The sequence below is a fragment of the Dipteris shenzhenensis genome, chromosome 9 (assembly GCF_047967505.1).
Source record: "Dipteris shenzhenensis isolate YYH24624 ecotype China chromosome 9, Dip_SZ_1.0, whole genome shotgun sequence".
Classification (NCBI taxonomy): Eukaryota; Viridiplantae; Streptophyta; class Polypodiopsida; order Gleicheniales; family Dipteridaceae; genus Dipteris; species Dipteris shenzhenensis.
Window position 1 is genome coordinate 38818536 of NC_141604.1, and position 21325 is coordinate 38839860.

The following is a 21325-nucleotide window of genomic DNA, read 5'->3' on the forward strand; positions in this document are numbered from 1 at the left end:
CAAGAATATTATTGGATCGTGGCTTGATCATAAGATAATTAGCCAAACTTGCCTCTAGTATATACTAGCATGAATGAGAAAATTGAACAAGTTTGTTTTCTATTGATTATCTGTTCAGTTGCCTATGGTTGGATTTGAAAAGAAAATGATGAACAAAAGTATTAGCTTTATCAACACTAGTATTCAAAAGAATATGGCCAAACTTGTATTTGCATTTTCATATGAAGAGGATACATTAGAAACCTTGAAGTTAGATTGGACACACGCATCATTTAGAAAATCGACCTCTAGTTACAACTTGCAAAAATGATTGAATACTATTCATAATTTTTTTGTTGAGCATGATTTTAGATAAATAGTACCTCTTCAAAGGCTATGGGTAAATCTATGTTCACAAATCATGATCTCAACAATGCATCCAATTACTTTAATCTATAGAGTATGTAATTACACTTTCCAGCTCATACCACACTTGAGTGCTCCATTTTGTACGCAAAACTATTAATTAGTAAATTATATGGTATCTAACGTACTACATTCATTTATATGGTATCCAATGTACTCCCATTCATTTATATAGGAAAACTATGTGTAAGTGAGATGTTTCACACTTTTTCATTTAGTGGTTCAATGCTTGCATATGACAAAAAATTTGCAAACCTTTCTTTCCATATCATGGCACATGTAAATACCATGGTGAAGAGCTTATTTTTTATTTTAACAAGTACATTACATTGGAGCTCCTCACTTGGATATTTTTAAACATGAAAAATTTGTATTTTTATTGGAAGTTATATTTTATTTCCATTTGCAAGATACCATAAGAAGATATATCTACATATATATTGAGGGTTACTAAGGGTTAAAACATGGTACCTAGGGCATACAAATTTGTATGAGATTTTGGTAATGTAGTGCATGCAAGATGTGAGGTTTTCGCAGTACCTCTTTTACAATACGTTTAACGATCTTAAGATGCTAGAGGCTTAGGAATTGATAAGCTTAGGAGAAATTGGAAAGACATCAAACGAGACAATCATGGAAGATTGAAAGAGACGATTATAAAAGACAATTTGGCCACCTAGGAAAGAAATTAATTATAGAATCAGAAAATACAAATCTCTCTAACCCTAGCCATATGTTTTAAGAATTACTCCCAAATTTTTTACCACATTGGTGCCACTACACCATCCAACCCTTCTATATTCCAACATCCAAAGTAGTTCCCCTAGAGATTTTTATGTGAGGCACATCTCTAGGTACCCAAAAAACCTTTTTAGCTAATGCATACTCTACAACACTTCAAATTCAATTGCCATGTGCCTACATGTTATTAGAGTGCAAAGTCATACACAAGATGCCAATGAGATTAAGGAATCTGCTTTTGCATAATTAAAAGTAATACCTATGGGACTTCAAGACTAAAGGATGAGTTTAGGATTGATAATGTGTAATGTATGTATGTTGTAAAGGAATTGCATGATGTTGCTCCATCTTTAAACCATTAAAGTATAATATCATATTGTAAGTTCTTGAATCTTTGTTTGGAGCTATTTGCACCCTTTCTTCTTTCTCTTTTGCACCCTTCTGTGCATTTTGTTTGCACCCTTTCTTGTACTTTCTCTTTGTATTGTGGTAGGGTTGATTATGGCAAGTGCACTCCCTTCTATTATCTGAAGTGGAAAATTAAATGCATTAATTCATATTCTATCCAGTAATTTTGGTTTGGACAAGCAATATACAGTGCTAAGGTACGAGCTTACATTATAACTTAAGCACATCATTCGTAGTTTAATAAGGGGCTTTGATATGCTTAACCTACCATGTTGTTGCCTTAATCAAGAAACATGGATTGCAAAAGTTTAGATTCAAGCACTTTGCAATTAATGGGTGCTACTTTTTACTTATAGATAGCAACCATTACATTTGTTCATAAGCACTCTGTTTGTTTGTAATGAGGGACTTGGACAAGTTGGGTACAAGTTAAGCTTCATTGTTGAAGAAGGAAAGGTATTGATATTATCTTGTTTACTTCATTCCTAGCTAGGCAAAGGGATTGGTAGGTTGTATCTAGCATTTTGATTTCTCCATTAAAAAACATATATAGCCAAAGTTTGGATTCAAGCTTTGTGAAATGGCAAACATGTGAACATGTTCTAAATGGAAATGACATTTTGTTAATGGTGGCCAAATATGTGCTATGACCCCTAAAGAAGAGCCATGGCTAGTGGTGAGGAGGAGAGGAATCTTGAGAAATTTCTTTCTCAATCTCTTTTCCTGTTCACCCCACTCCTAGTGAAATTTCTTTCCCTTGATTAGGATAACATTGGATCCTAAAGAGTGAAAGGAATGGCAAGTATAATATAAATACTTTGCTATTTAAAGGTCAAAAGGACATCATGGGAATCCAAGAGATTTGGCAAGCTTCATCCAAACCCAGTAGTACACACAAGGTTGCTATTGACACTTTTTAACAAAATTGGCAAAGCATCGATGTAAGGGTCAAAACAGAAGCTAGAATAAGCATAAAAAATAGCATCGATGATGCATGTTCTAATTTGAGTTCAAAATTTTCCATTCTTCAATTTGAAAGGTACATTGGGAGTTTTCATAGTGTATTATGTGTAAAACCTTCAGCATAAAAGAAGCTAGATTTAAACCATAATACAATCCATGAATGCATGAAATCTTGAAAGGCCAGTATATCATAACAAGTTTGTGTTGCATAATTAGTTATGTAAACCATTAGATGAACCTTCTGCATGATCCTTTAATAACACATCAACACCATCATGTTCATCATGCGCTAAGTCTTCAATGTTCTCTACATCAAGACTAGATCCCTTACATCCAAGTTTGAGTAATGATCCAAAGAGTGTAAACTATTAGTATCTTGTGGAGTTTGTATCGCCATTGGATCGTGAGGTATGGTTGGTGGACTCCATGTCATCTACAATGACATTTTGCATCTCTTCCTCAGTGTACCCATCTTCAAAGATATGTTGCTTACTTGGTGCACCTTGATTCACATACCACCATTGCATCCAAACGATTTAGTTGAAAAATAACCTAAGAACAACTTATGTTATTACATGCATCAACAATCACAAAATCATGTCCAAAGTATCTAATAGGAATAGTAAAAAAATGTACGTACCTGTTCACAATGATAATGTAGCACAAATGCATCTGCAAGGTCATCTCAAAATTTGGTTGAGTCAATGGGGAAAAAATCATTCAAATCTTCTCACGGTTGCTTATACACAGTTGTGAACCATTTCACATCCAATAAAAACACTTTGAATTCTTGAAAGCTCACTTTCATGGTAGCTTGGTTTGTTTATATTTAGCTCACTTTCCGATATTTGGGTATCACTTGCACTTGCTTGACTCTCTTGAGAGAAGTTTGACATGACTCCACAATCAAATGTGTTATGCTTCACATTAAATTTTGTTATGAAAACTAGAAAAGGAGGAGACTACTACTCACATGAAGATCATAGCCCTCGGCAATTCTCGTTCCATGCTATTCATAGTCTTAGCCCTTGTAATTGCATCTTCCTATAGTTTTGCATTTTCTTGGCAACAAATATAAATATTATGGATACCTAACCCCTCTATAGATTCCTCTAAAAGCTCTTCTATTGTCCTCTTATTTTCTTTTTAACTCTTCATATATTTCAACCCTTTTCTCTATTCCCTTCCAATTATAGAGACCCAATTAGAGAGACAAAATGTGTTCCCCTTTATCTCCAATGCAACACTCATATTTATTTGCATGCCTTTGCTTTATGCCGCATTTGCTTGGCAACAAATATATATATTATGGATACCTAACCCCTCTATAGATTCCTCTAAAAGCTCTTCTATTGTCCTCTTATTTTCTTTTTAAGTCTTCATATATTTCAACCCTTTTCTCTATTCCCTTCCAATTATAGAGACCCAATTAGAGAGACAAAATGTGTTCCCCTTTATCTCCAATGCAACACTCATATTTATTTGCATGCCTATGCTTTATGCCATATTCCCTCCAACTCCGTAATCATCCCTATAATTTTAGAGTCAAGGTATAGAGGGATTCCATTGCACAAGAAATTTTGTGACATAAAACATTGATTCTTCTATCAGCCAACCTTCTTCCATGCTACCTTCTGGCCGTAACTTTTTCCTCACAAACCCTTTCAACACTTTCATGACATGCTCCAAGAAAAACATCCATTGTCTATATTTATTTCGTGCATATGCCCATTGGTTCACTAGATGGACAACTAGATGTAGTTGAATATCTAGAATGCTTGTTAAAAATGCCTTTGAATCAAACACACTCCTTTGATAATTTCCTCAATATATTCAAAATTACAATCAAATATATGGAAGAAAATGAATGCACTTCAATGGTTGATCATGATTTCGGGATGCACACCTTAGAAATGGGCACAACTTGGTGATGGCACTCTTGACCTCCTCCATTAAGCAACCCTAAATTTCTATTGGAAGCACATACTATTCCAAATACAATGTATGAAGCACGAGCGATGGATATCATGTACAATATATTAATATATGTGCAATGCATATCATGTACAATGTATTCATATACGCGCAATGGATATTTTTAGACATATTTATGGCATAAATTATGAAATGAACCAATGCCAATCTCTAACTTTGAAACACTTAAGTTAGTTTTCTATTAGGATGGACAAAAGAATCCTTCAAAGATTTCTTGTACCCTATTGGGTTTTCATACACTTTTGACAAACCTATCTTCCATTGGAATAAAAACCCATGGTGCCTTTTGCAACTTCACCTTTCCATTCACCTCTAGTGGTGGCCATATGATCCTCTTTATCCCAATGAGTGTCTAGTCCTCTTATTGCTTCCAGTTTTATGATTATCTCTTATCATATGTTTCCACAAGCTTTTAGAAAATTTTTTGAATATTGCATCGGATCCAAAGACTGTTGACTTTTAAATGTTTCCAATAAGGAAGGGTGTAGGAAATAGACAGCCTTGCCATGCCATGTGGAGGCGTTGGTGAGTTAGGATCCAGCCATTACATTAGCCGATCTACTAGCTTCATTAAAGGTGCTTCAATCATATTAAGCCCTTCAAATGAAGCATGAATACAGTAGGGATGAGCCACACGAAGGGATGAATACAGTAGGGATAAGCCACATGACGATGTCTATGTGTAAACAAAATTTTTTATTACAATATAACAGGGTTCTAGAGGTGACATTTATGTACGACCATGCATAGGTAGCACATGGATTCAATATGAGAAGGATTGTTGTGAGAAAACATGTGCTAGATCTTTTCTATAACTTTGTATTTGGCCTCACATTGTAATTAAGCCTCCTCAGGTCAAATTTAATATCCTAGAAGATGTTTGCTCCTTGGATCTAGATTAAAGTATGCATGTATCATATCAAGCATTGCATCATCTTGCTCATGATTGCTCTTTGTAGGTATATATTCATGCTCTTGGAATTGCCTCATGCTTTTTCTCCTATTTGCGCATGATTCTTTTAGCAAACATCGGTAGTTCTTGTTTGATTGTGATTCATGGATGTTGCCTTTAATTAGGTTCCTATTCACCGCCCTAATGATTTACAAAAGTACAAATTCTCATGCTCACACCTCCTCATTGTTTTGCACATGTTCTTGCGGTTTGAAACACCTATAGTCTTGAATATGCTTATTATCTATGCGATGTTGTCTACATCATACCCTTACATTATGCATATTCACATAATATCTTTCCACATGTGGAATTAACTGCATATAGAACCCAAAATGTTGAAATAAGCATCGATATAGAACAAGCATCGCACTAACCATCGACAATAGGATAGCATCGGTATAAGCATTGATAAAATCATAGATACATGATGGGTATATCAATGCTATACCCCTTTTAAGGGATTCTCTAACTTCACTTAGCTCTGAACCTATCTGTTAAAGCATGGTCGGGCATGTCCTTTACAATTTTCATATGCTTAGTTTGTCCCTCTCTTTCCACTTTGAAGACAAGAGCTAGGCATGTAGAGATTCAAGCTCCCTCCACTCCAAACATCATAAGAGGAATGACTCCATTTCTTATTCTATGTGAAGGCTTTCCTCTAGCTTCCTTCCTTCCCTTTTCTCCCCACTCATTTCCCTTCTTCCTTCACTTTCCTTTTCTCTTGTTTTGTGATCAATGGCTTCGCTCTTCCTTCCTTCGTTCCCTCCACCTTCTTCCTTCCCTCTTTCCTCTTCCCTTTCCTCCTTCTTTCTCCCTTCTTTTTCCCTTCTTTCTCCCATCTTACCTTCTCTTCCCTCTTCTGTTCCTTCCTCTTTCTCCCTAGTTTTCTCCTTATATTTTTCACCGTCTCTGCCCTAACCATGTGCTGTACTCCTATCTTTATCTCTTACATCTCTCCTTCTCATTTTCTCTCTTTTTCTCTTTTTTTCCCTCCTTTTTCAATCTCTTTCCTATCCTATTCATTCTCTGCTTCTTTCTCTCCCCTTTCCTCTTTTTTCTCCTCTTCTTTGTCCCTCCCCTATCCGATCATTTTCTCTTTGCTCTTCCTCTTCTCGAACCTCTTTTTTCCTTTTACATCTCTCTTATTTTATTTATGATATGACAAGAAATCAAGAATCCTTTGTTCCCTCCCGTAGCTTTTAAGCGATTTCTCCATTTTTTTCTCAATGATAGTCTTTTTTCTAGAAGCACATTTATTAAATATGGCATCTAGTGGGGGTGAAGCTACTGGAAGTAATCATGGTAAGGGTGCAGCTCTTGGAGCTTTTGGCCCTTCAAAGTAAAAGTTTAGTATATTTGATGAAGTGCAAAAGATTATTTGCAAGCTCAATCCCCATGAGCAACAACAAATCATGTGGGAGATGGTGAAAAATCATGAGAGGGCTAAGATCATGCATTATTAGTTTCATGCCAACCTTGAGGCATCACAAAAATTAGAACTAGGAGCCATCGTAGCCAACATACACACACACGCACGCATGCACGCATGCACCCCCCGCCACACACACCCATGCATGCATGAATTTCCTACTAATTATAATCATCAAATTGTACCCTTTCTTTCCATTTCAATTATGAGAGTTTGGATTTAGTACTTAATTAAACTGTCCTATAATTTGATTCACTTGTTTTGATTCCCCAATTCCTCGACTCCTACTCTTGAATACTAGGCTTACTTGCCTCAAACTCTAAATTCTCCTATTTGAGTTTCATATCTTTGGACTTTGGTGTCTGAGTTCATGTTTTTTGAATTTGTCTACACTGAATTTTGAGATACAAACTTTGGGTCCACAAAACTATAGCCCTGACACTGAAGAAATTGATCCTCTAAATCTATCCCTAGAAAAAACTATAATGCTACATAAGAGAATGGGAAACTACCCATAAGTGTACAAAATTTAGTACGTCTTCTCCCAATATACTTTAAATTTATGTTTCATCTTTACAAGATGCAATACATACGAAGATTATCTACTACAAATGCTACTTTTCCTCTCTCCATTGTGGCCATGTCATCCCCTTATTTATGAAATCTTACACTGATCCAAAATACTCAGATGTGCTATGCCCGAAATATAATATGGTTGTAAACTCCCTTCCCCAAATTCATATCTTTAGGTGCATTGCCTCTTTGTTCCATGCTATAATATATTGGCTTCATTAAGCATGTTATATAGCCTCTTTCATTGTATATTGAATTGCGTAGTTAGTTGTTGCTTTGGCTCTCATCATGGATCAACAATAATGGGAAGATCTATTTGTATGCATGGATTGAAACTAGCATGAGCATTTGATGTGATTGTACTCCCTTTTCCTCTAAATGTTTGTCTTTAATTCTAGTGAGAAAAGTAGCATGTTCATTTCCATAGGGTTCTAGGTCTAGTTTGGGTTCATCTACACGTATGTAGGTACTAGGGAGGAGAGAGGGAGAGGACTGTGGGTGCTTCAATAAATGATGACTGAGGACTGAAGTAGTTTTGAATATCATAGTAAGTGGCTAACTTAACATAGGTTTGAATGGTTTTTTGAACTAATAACAAGGGTGACACTACAATTACAAGTGATGTATCAAGGCTACCCAAACATTAGTTTAAAGAAAGTGGTGGTCCTCTTTAATTGATAACTCTCTCTCTCTCTCTCTCTCTCTCTCTCTCCTATAGTTTTGGAAAATCCTTAGGCCTCGGAAGACTTTTATTCCATTAACTATTCACCTATCTCTTTGTGATATTAGTGCTTTCCTTGCCGGATAACAGAAGAATGAAGTGGTTAACCATGGAGGCATGGAGGAACTTTAAGTCATGTGACCGCGAGGCGAGGGAGATCACAAAATCAAGACAGAAAAGAGATGGCCACAATATGAAGTCATGCGATAAGAAGAAAGAAGTAGGATGTTGGGCAGTAAGAAACGGAGCTCGAAAGAGTACACGTTCTCCCTATTGTAAGAGATGCCATCACTTGGTCCTGAGGGAGATGAATACTCATACGAGATCCCTTCAATTCCGGAGCAGGTTTGGTGCGTTCGCTGAGACGTCGCGTACCAGGAAGGCTGGCGAGGGGTGCTCCTCGCCGGTAGTTGCCGAGGTTGCTTCATTCACTCTGCACGCGTGAGTATCCCCACCCAACTTCCGTCTGAAAAGCTGCTACAGTTCAAACTCCTTTCTGGCTTTCCTCCTCGAGAATCAGAGCGTTCTTTGCCAAAGTATCTCGGGTCGCTCACTGCATAGGAAATAGCCCAACTTTTTTTCCCCAAAAATTTCCTACAAAACAAGTGAACTCTTGAGGTGTGGGAAATAAGACGTTTGAGGTCTAGCATGAACTAAAATCCAACTTTCCACTAAACACTATGACACTTTTCCATGTTATTACGGATATCAATACTTATGATAGTTTTGGAGCATTTTACATTTCGAGAATTTCTTCAACTAGCTTGATAATTGCGGCTATATATACTAGTTTTGGAGCATTTTACATTTCTTTTCACGTACGGACCTATGGTACATTTACATATTTAGCATTACCTAACCACTAGTATGTTTATTATATGACATTCCTTTTATAAGAGCCAAGCTGGTGCGGCATTTTAAAGACTTGCACATATTTCGAGGTTAAATTGAAGTGCGATTGGTGCGAAGATTGGCACATCCATTTTGGAGGATGCCATCTTGTGCACCAGAGCACCATTGTTTTTCCATCATGGCGCCCTGAAACAAATGGCGCAGTTCTAGTGCGTGTGCACTAAGCCTAAGGCACGCTAAGTCTTGCCATTTAATAGTGACAAACAAGAATGGTACTTGGAGATACATAGTATTTCGACCACAACTTTTTTTTCAAAATTTAGACACAAATTGCCAAATAGATTCATTGGGCTAGTCAGGCCTAAAAAAAAAGACCACTATAGACATTGGGTGACAAAAAAGAGGGGCATGCTCACGGCCTACACTATAAAAGCAGATGTTGGAGCTAGGCTCCTACATAGACATACCGATAGACAAGAGACCATGATTGATCACAAGGTGCTTCCCTCCCAGGATCCATCCAAAGTCTCTCAAGGTTCCTTTGACCATGGAGACCGGTACTGACACTCTAAACCCCAACCCAACTTGAACACTAGCTGGTTTCTGAGATCCCACACAGCGAGAAGCATAGATGCTCTGACATACAACGAGCATGACGCTAGCGTAGAGGGGAGATGAGTAGCCTCACCTAATAAGGCCATCCTCCAGCTCAACTTAATGTAAAACTTCACCATCAATAAAACATAAAATGATCAAGGTGAGCTCCATGCATGCTAACATTTAAAGCATAAATTTCTGATGAACATAATTCTTTTTTTGCACATGATTATTTCATGGGTGACACCATGCCAAAAGAATAGCTTAATATTGCTTGCTTTTATTCTAACACATAGTGCAATCTTAGCCATTTGGTACCATCCTTAAAGCCTTCAGAGTATGATCATTTTCATGATTACACCTTGATTTATGTAATCTAATACACTCCACATGGAGCATGTTATACGTCCACTTATTGCCTTTATGGAATCAAGCAAGTTTTCATAATTTGTATAAGTAGCAATTAATAATATATTGGAAAAAAGATTTTTTAAAAGCTTGCCACTATGCGATCCATGTTGGAACCATACATGTACCTTGGCATGCTTGAAAACATCATGTTAGTATTTGAATGGATGATGACCTATAGTTTCTTTTTTTTTGGGATCAAAATCACATGCCCTCTGCCTATGCTGCAAGTAGTGATGAAGATTACTATTTCAGGTGCACACCAGCTAAAACAAATTTTCTATTGACAACTGGGGCCTTGTGAGACAAGATCCATTTGAAATCTTTGACCGGCATCACGATAGCCATTGATTTACCATCCCATCCTTACGATGATTGAAGACCACACTAATACGAAACTCCCATACCGCCATGAGTACTACCGTGTGGATGTACGGCCAGGATGCTGCCAGAGTTGATGAAAGGAGCTCTCCCCCCAAGAGTACCATCCTCCAATTGGTACCTAGGTAGGGCAAGGAGAGACAGTCCCTTAAACCTGACTTGAGAGACTGTGACCTTAATCTGATGTATGAACATGGTGGTGCAAATAGCAAATAATAGGGGGACTAGGGGACAACCTTAACAAATCGATGGCTTGAGCGGGTAAGTGCCTACAACTCTGTTGAGAGACCATGCTCAACATCATGTGATTACATGTGCATAGCACTAACACATTTAGAGTGCTATAAAGGAAAGGGTTAGATGCCATAACCCTAACCCTAAATGGGTTTGTATATATTCTACATTTTCAACTAAATCTAGTGTACAGTTAAGTTAGTCATTTGTGGTGTGCTCTCTAGTTTTGCTCTCTCTCCTCATCTCCACTCTTCTCCTCCCCCTCTTCATATTTTGTCATGGTATCAAAGCTCCCTTGCCTTCCGTTGAGGCATTGCAATTCATACAAGAGGATGAGAGATCGAGAGATTGAGAGTTCTTGAGTGTTCTCTTCCATGAGAGAAAAATTTCGTTCATTGAGAGTTCTGTGAAGGAAAATTTTGTTCATTATTGATTGAGATAATTCTAGCATTGAGAGAGAGAGAGAGTTTCTATTCTTTGATTGAGAGCCTATATTTCGTTGAGAGATTGTGAGAGTGAGATGCTTTGAGAGAAATATAGGGAGAGTTCGAGAGTGATTTTGAGAGAGAATGTCTTCTTCAAGTGAGAAAGAGAGAGAGATAAGGAACCGACTCCTATCTCTAATGCATAAGCAATGTAGGCTCCTACAATGCCTTTGGAGAGAACGGATTCTACTACCATCTACAAGGCTCTAAGGCAAACTCTTTGCAGCCTCTGAGCATAAGCAATTCTCCTGCAACCTCCAGTCTACCTTCTCCCTATAGCACCACAAAACACCAGCGGCTACTCCGTTGCTCAACTCCAACGACTAGCTATCAAGCTTCATCAATGAACCTTTTGCAAGCTTCTCATAGCTAGCAGCCAGCACCACAGCTCTCCATCAAACTCTGCATATAAGTCTTGTTTTAGCTTTTTGATGAAGCTATCCTTGCTTCCGGTCACAATCAAATCATCTACGCACAAAAGTACAATAGTAATGTCTTCCCCTTGAGCTTTGTAGTAGAGAGTATGATTTGCATTAGATTTCATGTATCCTAGGTCAGCACACCACAAACCACGAACCACACTGAAATTTTGGTCAAGTTACCCTGGGTATGGTTTACAATGGATAGGGTTGGTCAATTTAATCCTGAGTCAGCAGGGGATGAGCATAATTTCTGAGCAAAAACCTACGAGCAAAAAAGTCCGAGTAATAATCTTTGACACCGACCATGCCAGTATATTTCTCAAAGGAATATACAATTCTTTCTTAATTTATGATTTATGGAACCATATACTTCCTTATTATCATCATTATAACCCTCATTTTAGAGAACTTTAGCTATATATGAACAAATAGTGAACACTTTAGAAACTCCTATAAATCCCTCCCTACCATACTCTCTTTTGAGGATTATGGTAATTCAATCGATTTAAAAGAGTTTCCCTCAGCTTTAGCAATCCCATATTTGAAGTATTGAGAAGCTCTCATGTAACACTGCATACCATATTCCTTAAATGAGTAGGAAAAAGATAATATAATAATCTATAATACATTATCAAATATGGGAAGGAAATGGAGGGGTTTTCAAAATATTCCCATTCTCCAAACCTAAGTACTTTTAAGGAAATGTGGTCCCTACTGAACTCCTTCCTACCATAATATGAATAAGGGAGAAGTAACTCTCATGTACATCTTGAAATTTCCAATTTATCTCTTTTATACCTATAAAAATTATGACTTTAAGCCTACCATTGCATAGATCATGAAATTTTGAACATTTTTCCTTTTTACAGCTCCTCAATCCGAGCTAAGGAGCAAAAGTTATGACCCTTTCTTTGTAGGCTCTCCAAGGGTATTCCGCTAGTGGAATAGGGTTGGGGCAAGCTCTTCAAATCATATTTCTTTGGTAGAATACACTGAGGGTCTATTTAAAAAGTGTTATATATTTTTCTTAGCTCATATTGAGGAACTATAAAGAGGATATTTGCTCAAAATTCCATGATTCAGCCAATGGTGAAAGGATATTTGAAAGTCATAAAATAAGTCACCACTTGGACATTATATCTGTTTATTATATAAATGTATATTTATATCTATCTCTATTCAATAATATTTCATATTTACTTACATATTCCTTGAAATAATTTGGAATTTTGTGCTCCCCAAAAATGACTTGAGCCTATATATTTTGACTCCTCCCACCTTTTGTCTGCTCATCGCTAAGAGGTTTTCGCTCGAAAAATGGAAACCCCCCCGAGTTAGGCTAACCCTGGGGTCACCACAAAGAAGTGTGGTCAAAATTGTGACACGTGGTACCCTTATCCTCACCGACACTACCACCTCACCTACCACATCGGCACTGCCACCTGACCTACCACATCAACACTGCCACCTCACTTGCCACCTTAGCACTACCATGTGGCAATCCCTTGGCAGCCATAATTACCCCTTGTCAGGCACATGTGAATCCCTATGCCACCTCATCACAAAGTGCACAAGAGGCACACCCTTTGCCAGGCACACCCTTGCATGATGTGAGCACAGTGGACACATCATCACTTTGCATCCTTTTTGCCCCTCCACCTAGATCAAGTCGTATCTCTTGATCCAAGAAGAATTTGAGGGCGCTCAAAACAAAAAATCGCTCAATTTTTTGCTCTACACGGTCATCACATCAAGCACACATTTTGGTGCAAGTATCACATACTTTTGAGCCTTGGTGACAAATCCACATTCTTCACGTACATTAGCTCTGACTGACCCCTAGTCGACCGTTTCGGGCGGATTGGGTTGGTCACCCAATTGGGTCTAACCGACTACGACTTGTGGCTATATAAGAGCAAGCGCGTGAAGCCCATTATCATCACTGGTTACAACAACCTTGATTCCTTAGCATCCAGCCTCCGTCCTCTACTGTTTCCAGCACGCCATCAAAGCTTCTCTCATAGGAGCGCACGGCTGGGAGGCAGCGCCATCTATTGTATCAGTTTTACAGTAATCAAATTTTTGATTCTCCATACTATCTGCTTTTCTCTCTTGCATACGAGATCCTGTTATCTGTTGAGCATAGACGTTGTATTGTTTTTTACATGGTATCAGAGCTTGGGCTCTAGCAAGAAGATTTGGTAGTGTGTTTCTGTTTGCGAGCAGATTGTGAGAGATGGCCCAGCCCGCAAGACTGTGAATCCCACCGTTCGCCGAAAGTGGAAAGTTGGATGGCACTAACTATCCACTTGGAAGTTCAAGATGAAGACCATCCTAAGCGCATACAAGCTTTGGGATACTACTACTAGGGTGGATGTGAAGCCAATTGCGAGACCGGATCCAGCCAATGCAGGACAATAGATAGTAGCAACTGCAGATGAGATTCTTGCATGGACAAGAAGAAATGCAGATGTGCTGTGTTCTATTGTTTGCAGTGTAAGTGACTCTGTCATGGCATTAATTCAACATGTCACCACAGCGGAGGAGGCATGGACAGTCTTGAAAAATCAGTACAAGACCACGAATTAGATGTGGATTCAGAATCCAGAGACTCAACTCGCGAACGAGAAACTGTTTGAGTCTGAAATGGTAGAGAAGTTCATCACCAGGGTGAAGAATCTGTGCGATCAGATGACTGCGATTGGCATCACCATCACCAGCAAGAATCTAGCACGAAGGTGCATACGGATTCTCCCACCAAAGTACGACGGTCTTGTTACGACGCTAAATATGCAGAATAAAAATATGCCCCTCAACTTTGAGGATTTCAGCGCGATGCTTCTGGAGGAGGAGATGCGTCAAAAGACGAGGACTGGAGAAGATTCGGCTTTCTCAGCTAGATCAAAGAAAGATAAGGGTAAGGACTCTGGTAACCCATCTTCTTCTGATGATAAAAAGAGAAAGAAGAAGATCAAGTGCTTCTATTGCAACAAGGCAGCGCACAAGCAGAATGAGTTCCGGAAGAAGATTGCAGATAAGAAGAACAGAGTAAAGAAAGAGTCTAGCAACAGTGCACAGGCAGTACCAGTAGAGCTGTTCGTGAGGAGATTTGCACGGAGGCAATTCATGTACCTATGGATGAGCCTTGGATTATTGACAGTGGTGCATTGCGCCACATGACCATTTGGAAGGATTGGTATACCTCTCTACATCCGGTAGGGAATGACATCGTGGTAGCAGTCGGCAATGATGCAAAATGTCTAGCAAAAGGAAAAGGTACGATTGCTCTCAAGTCAGATGGAGTTGTAAAACAGTTGTCCGATGTTCTTTATGTGCCAGATATCAAGAGAAACTTGTTGTCTATTTCTGTGATCATGGATCGGGACCTCAAAGTTCACTTCGATAAGAATGGCGCACAGATTTTGGATCTTCAAGGGAAGGTCGTTGGTAAAGGTACACGACGCAACAACATCTACAAACTCTCAGCTTTCAGTGCTTGAGCCGATGTGAGCAACACTAAGTTGTGGCATGAGAGGTTTGGTCATCTAAACCTTAGTTCTTTAAAGGAGATGCATAAAAGTGGAATGATTGCAGACCTACCAAAAATCACAGATCTGCCTGATGTATGTGAAGCTTGCATGATGGGCAAGCAGCATCGACATCCCTTTCCTAAAGAGGCCAGCAGGGCAAAGGCTCATCTAGAGCTCATTCACACGGACCTCTGCGGAAAGATGGAGATGGAAGCTTTGGGTGGTCCCTACTACTTCATGACGCTGATCGACGATTATAGTAGAAGGATATGGATATACTTCCTGAAGACTAAAGATGAGGCTTTTACTAAGTTCAAAGAATGGCACGTAATGGTCGAGAAAGAAATGGGGAGGAAGGTGAAGAAGTTGAGATCAGACAGAGGTGGTGAGTTCACATCAAGTGAATTTGAAAGTTACTGCAAAAGTCATGGGATCAAGAGGCAGAAACCCCCGCCACATACATCACAGCAAAATGGAGTAGTAGAGCGCAAGATGCGCGTCATTTGTGAAATGGGCAGGAGTATGATGAAAGGGAAAGATTTGCCAAAGACTTTTTGGGCTAAAGCATGTAACACGGTAGTTTACATTCTGAATCGTAGCTACACGAAGGCTGTGAATGGGATGACTCCACTGCAGGCCTTTTCTGGTAAGAAACCTTTAGCTGCACATTTCAAAGTTTTTGGATGTGATTGTTTTGTGCATGTCCCTGATGCTAATAGGACCAAATGAGAACCGAAGAGCCAGAAGTGTATTTTCTTGGGCTACAGTGAAGAGGCGAAGGGTTACCATCTCTATAATCCTGTTACCAAGAAGGTAATAGTAAGTCGCGATGTGGTCTTCTCAGAATAGCTGCATCAATTGGAGGAGGATGCTTCCTTCCCAGACAACTAGGACCAGGATATCCATCCAGTACAACCACCAACAGTAGACCAAACTCCCCCAATGGTGCTTGGGAGGATTCAAGACAAAGAAGAGGAAGAAGAACCACAATGGCAACAGCCATTCCCGAAGTGGGTAAAGTAGCTTTTGGACGGCAGAGAACCTCTAGCCATTGAGGAGGAACCATCCGAACACCGCTGGTCCAAGAGATTAGAGGAGCAAAGAAGGGCATAGGAACACTTGGTCAACTATGCTTTGATGAGAGAAGTGATCTATGCTAAAGAACCCATCTTGAATAGGAACAGGGTGATGGTAGGTGGATGGAGGCTATGCCGTCAGAGTATGGCTCCATAATGAAGAACAACACTTGGGACCTTGTGGATCGACCACCAAAACGCAAGGTAATCGGCACCAAGTGGGTGTACAAGACCAAGTACAAGTCCGACGGCACGTTGGATAAGTACAAGGCTCGGCTCGTGGCAAAAGGATTCGCATAGGTACATGGTTTTGATTATCAGGATACTTTTGCTCCCACAGCTCGACTAACCACAATTCGTAGTATTTTGGCTTTAGCAGCCCAGGGAAGTTGGCCCGTGTTTCAGATGGATGTAAAATCCACCTTTCTGAATGGAGATCTCAAGGAGGAGGTATACGTGGAACAACCACCAGGTTTTGTGATCCCCGATTCAGAAGGTAAAGTCTGTAAACTGAAGAAGGCACTTTACGGGTTGAAATAGGCCCCACGAGCGTGGTACCAGCGGATTGATGCCTACTTTCTACAAAATAGGTTCAAGAGGAGCCCATCTGATGTAAATTTGTATATCTTCAGAGAAGGAGGCAAGTGTATGATCGTGGTCCTTTATGTGGACGACCTTGTCATAACAGGGAACCATGAAGAGGAGATCTCGCAGGCAAAGCATTTGCTAGGAAGAGAATGTGACAATCAGAGTTGCATGGTGATTGCAAAGAACCCTGTGTTCCACGCTCGTACAAAACACATTGAGATTCAATATCACTTTGTACACGAGCTCATCATGGATGGAGAGGCCGACTTGGTGTACTGTCTGACTACAGAGAATGCTGCGGACATCTTCACAAAGGCTCTTGGAAGAGACTTGTTGGAGAGGCATCTTCATCGACTTGGCATTGGGCCGAAAAAGTAAGTTCACTTGCGGGTGGACATTGAGGGGGGGTGTTAGATATCAATGCTCCACTCTCGTGTAACTATGTGGGAACCAGCTAACTCTACTTGTAAGCCCCCCATATGAGGAGAAGGCATTTGAGTAGCTCAGTTATCCAGTAGGTCCTCGTTTGGACACCAGATGGGGGCCATGTGTGGCCTGATGGCTAGACGGCTTCAGATAGAGTTGGCACATTGCCAACTAGGCTACATGCAAGTGCGGGAAGGCATTCCATGACTGACCGCACTAAGGGTAGACGGAGCATTTCCTGGGACAGCCCACTCTCGGGTTGCGGGGCCCGTTTGGTGGAGCCCCAGATGATCTCGGATGGCTCTGGGCCGAATGGGGACCGTAGGTTAGTTGCTCTATTTTGCGCCACGGTTCCATCGTGTGGTCGGTGGCCTATTTCAGGACCAACCCCAGCCGACCGTTTGGGCAGATTGGGTCAGTCACCCAATTGGGTCTAACCGACTACGACTCGTGGCTATATAAAAGCAAGCCCGTGAAGCCCATTATCATCACTGGCTATAGCAACCTTGATTCCTTAGCATCCAACCTCTGTCCTCTACTATTTCTAGCATGTCATTGAAATTGGCTGGTGACATGGCAAGATAAGATACCATGTGGATCAACGTTGACCAAACATAGCTGTGGTGACCCAATTAAAGTTTACCTAACCCGGGGTAATCTGACCAAGGTTATGCTGACTAACCCTATCAATCCTTGAGGATAAGGTGGACACGTGGTGATTCTTGAGCTACCAAAATCTGAAGAGATTCCATTCGGGATCTAGGGAATCCGTCGCCCTCGAGCTTTCATTGACGAAAACGGAGGTGTTGCTTTGCTGAGGCTTGGATGGTGCCAGCACGGCGGACGCTATCTTTGGAGCGGTGCACTTTGAGAAGCAGCTTGGTGGATGCTTTGTCTGCTTGTTGGAGAGGTAAGCCGTGGGCTACTTGTCAACCAAGCGTTCGAGAAGTGCTGGCATGCAGAGGAGCACACGCTTTTAAAAAGCTTGGCCTTCCTTTACGACAAACAGTTGCCCAACCTCTCCAGCACATACAAGCATAGAGCAAGGCTTTGGTGGCTCGCTGCTTGCACTCTTTGGAGGCATAGCTGCTTTGGTTATTTGATGCAATCCAGTCCATTGGAAGAGCGGTGCTTGGGAGGGCTTTGGATGGCATATGAGTTCGTGGTGAATTGCTAGCATGGCGTAGAGCTGCTGTAGCCCATGTGCTTACGCTTCACGAGCTTGGAGGTGCTGGAGACTAGAGTGAGAGTGCTCTCAAGGAAGCAAGAACGGAAGAGGGAGAGAGAGAAACAGAGAGCCACACAGTTTTGGTGGGTGCAGAACACCCTAATCTTCTTTTTCATTCATTTATATATGTGTTTGAGTATTGTACATAACTGGGGTAAAGGCATAGTGACCTTTAACCCCCACAACCTCCCACTTAAAGGACAATGTGCCTTTAAGGGAGAACAACCAGTGAGCATACTATCCTACGCCCATCAATACATGACAATACTCAAACCGCTGACTAGGTAGACTCTTCGTCAGCATATCTGTAGGGTTATCATCTGTATGAACCTTGACAAGCTCTATGCGCTTGTCCTCAAGTACCTCCTTGATGAAATGGTACCTGACCTCAATATGTTTGGTCTTTGCAACACTAGCCGATCAAGCCATATAGCCTCCTTGCAACCCTCTGTGGCTGCAACATACTCAGCCTCTGTGGTAGACAAAGCAACACACTTTTGTGCACGAGAGATCCACGACACTGCACCACCTGCAAAGGTGAACACATAACCAGAAGTGGATCTCCTACTATCCACATGCCCTGCATAGTCTGAATCTGTGTACCCAAGTACATGCATGTCTCCTCTACCAAAGCAAATGCACATCTCCTTGGTACCCTTCATGTACCTCATGATGCACTTAACTGCCTCCCAGTGCCTCTTTCTTGGATTAGCCATATACCGGCTAACAACTCCCATTGCAAATGCAATGTCTGGTCTAGTAGCTATCATAGCATACATAAGACTCCCAACCACTGATGCATAAGGAACCTTGGCCATCATGGCCCTCTCCTCATCTGATTTGGGACTATCTCTATGACTCAGTTTCACATATGGAGGCAATGGAGTACTCAATGCCTTCCCCCCGCCCATATTGAAACGCTGCAATACTTTTGTAACATACTCCTTCTGTGAAAGCCAAAGGAGTTTCCTACTTCGATCACACGTGATGCGCATACCAAGAATATGACCTGCAAGTCCCAAATCCTTCATATCAAAGGCCTCATGCAACTTGGCCTTTAATGCATCTAGCTCATAAGTATTCTTGCTAGCCAATAGCATATCATCCACATATAGTGCTAGGATTATCAGGCTATTATCCTTAGCCCTTTTAGTGTAGAGCTAGTGATCAATTTCACTCCTTCTAAAACCTTGGGACTAAATGAAAGCATCAAACTTGTGATACCATTCTCTAGGCATTGGCTTAAGACTATAGAGACTCTTCTTCAGCTTGCAAACTAAATGCTCTTTGCCCTTTTCTTCAAAGGCTTCTAGCTGCACCATGTAAATTTCCTCATGCAGATCCCCATGCAAGAAAGCTGTCTTGACATCCATCTGCATAAGCTCCATATCCTCTGCTGCCACTAGTCCAAGCATGCATCTAAGTGTAATTATCTTCACAACCGGAGAGAATATCTCATCAAAGTCCACACTCTTCTCTTGCTTGAACCCTTTAGCGACCAAATGGGCCTTGTACCTAGGAACATCATCATCTGTGACCTTCATCTTGTAGACCCATTTACATGGCAATGCTTTCTTTCCATGTGGCAAAGAAACCAAGTCCCAAGTCTTATTTTTCATAAGTGAACTCATCTTTGATTGCATAGCATACTCCCACTTGCGTTGATCCTCGCGCATCATAGCCTCTCTGTAGCAAGAAGGCTCCTCGCAATCGGTAAGCATCACATAATCTACTTCTGGAACAAACCTATCAGGTAGTCTAGACACTCTAGATGATCTTCTCAAGGGCATTTCAGCTTGCTATCCCACCTGCATATCAGCCACATTTGGCTCATCATTTCCACCAATAGATGATCCATCATCTACCCTTGATTGTATACTTGTGGGAGTACTTGGTGGTACCATTTCTTGCACATTTGGTGCATGGATAGCTTACTGTCTATCAACATATGCAAGTGGATTCACACCCTAGAAAGTGATTCTCCTCATTTCCACATCCCTCATGGGTGCCTTATGCATCTTCTTCTCATTGAAGATGACATCATGGCTGTGTATGATCTTCTTTGCTTCTGGATCCCAGAGACGATAGCCCATCTCTCCACTTTCACCATAACCCAGAAAGATGCATTTCCTAGACTTAGGATCTAGCTTCTTTCGAAGCTCTTTTGGCACATGTGCATATGCCTCACACCCAAATATACGTAAATGAGAGTAAGAGGGCTTCTTGCGACTCCATGCCTCTTCAGGAATACCACCATCTAAACTCTTACTAGGTGATCTATTGATCACATGCACTGCAGTCTTCATTGCCTCAGCCCAAAAACCACCAGAAAGACTTGCAGTGGAGAGCATGCATTGCAACCTTTCTTGAATGGTACGATTCATCTTTTCTGCAACTGGATTTTTCTTTGGAGTACGAGGGGATGTGAGCTCCCTCTTAATCCCACGTGTATCACAGAAATGCTGAAAGTCATGAGAGAGATACTCTCCAGTTCATAGACATTTATGCATTCTACCTGATTGATTCTCAACCAAGGCCAGCCATTTCTGAAATACGTGGAACACATCACTCTTCCGAGCTATGGCATAAGCCCACACTTTCCTAGTTGCATCATCAATGAATGTCACATAGTATTCAGCCCCACCTAATGACCGTGTAGGCATGGGACCACATACGTCTGAATGCACCAAATCAAGATTTTCAAACTCTTTCTTTCCCCTTCTTTTATGGGCTGATTTAGTCTACTTCCCATAGAGACAGTGCTCACAAAATTCAAAATAAGAGAAACTCAAATGCGGTACATAACCCAAATGGCATAAGAGTTTCATCCCATTTTGGCTCATATGGCCCAACCAAAGAAGTGCTTGGCTGCTCGGTTATTGCAACAACATGATCAAACACCCCTGAT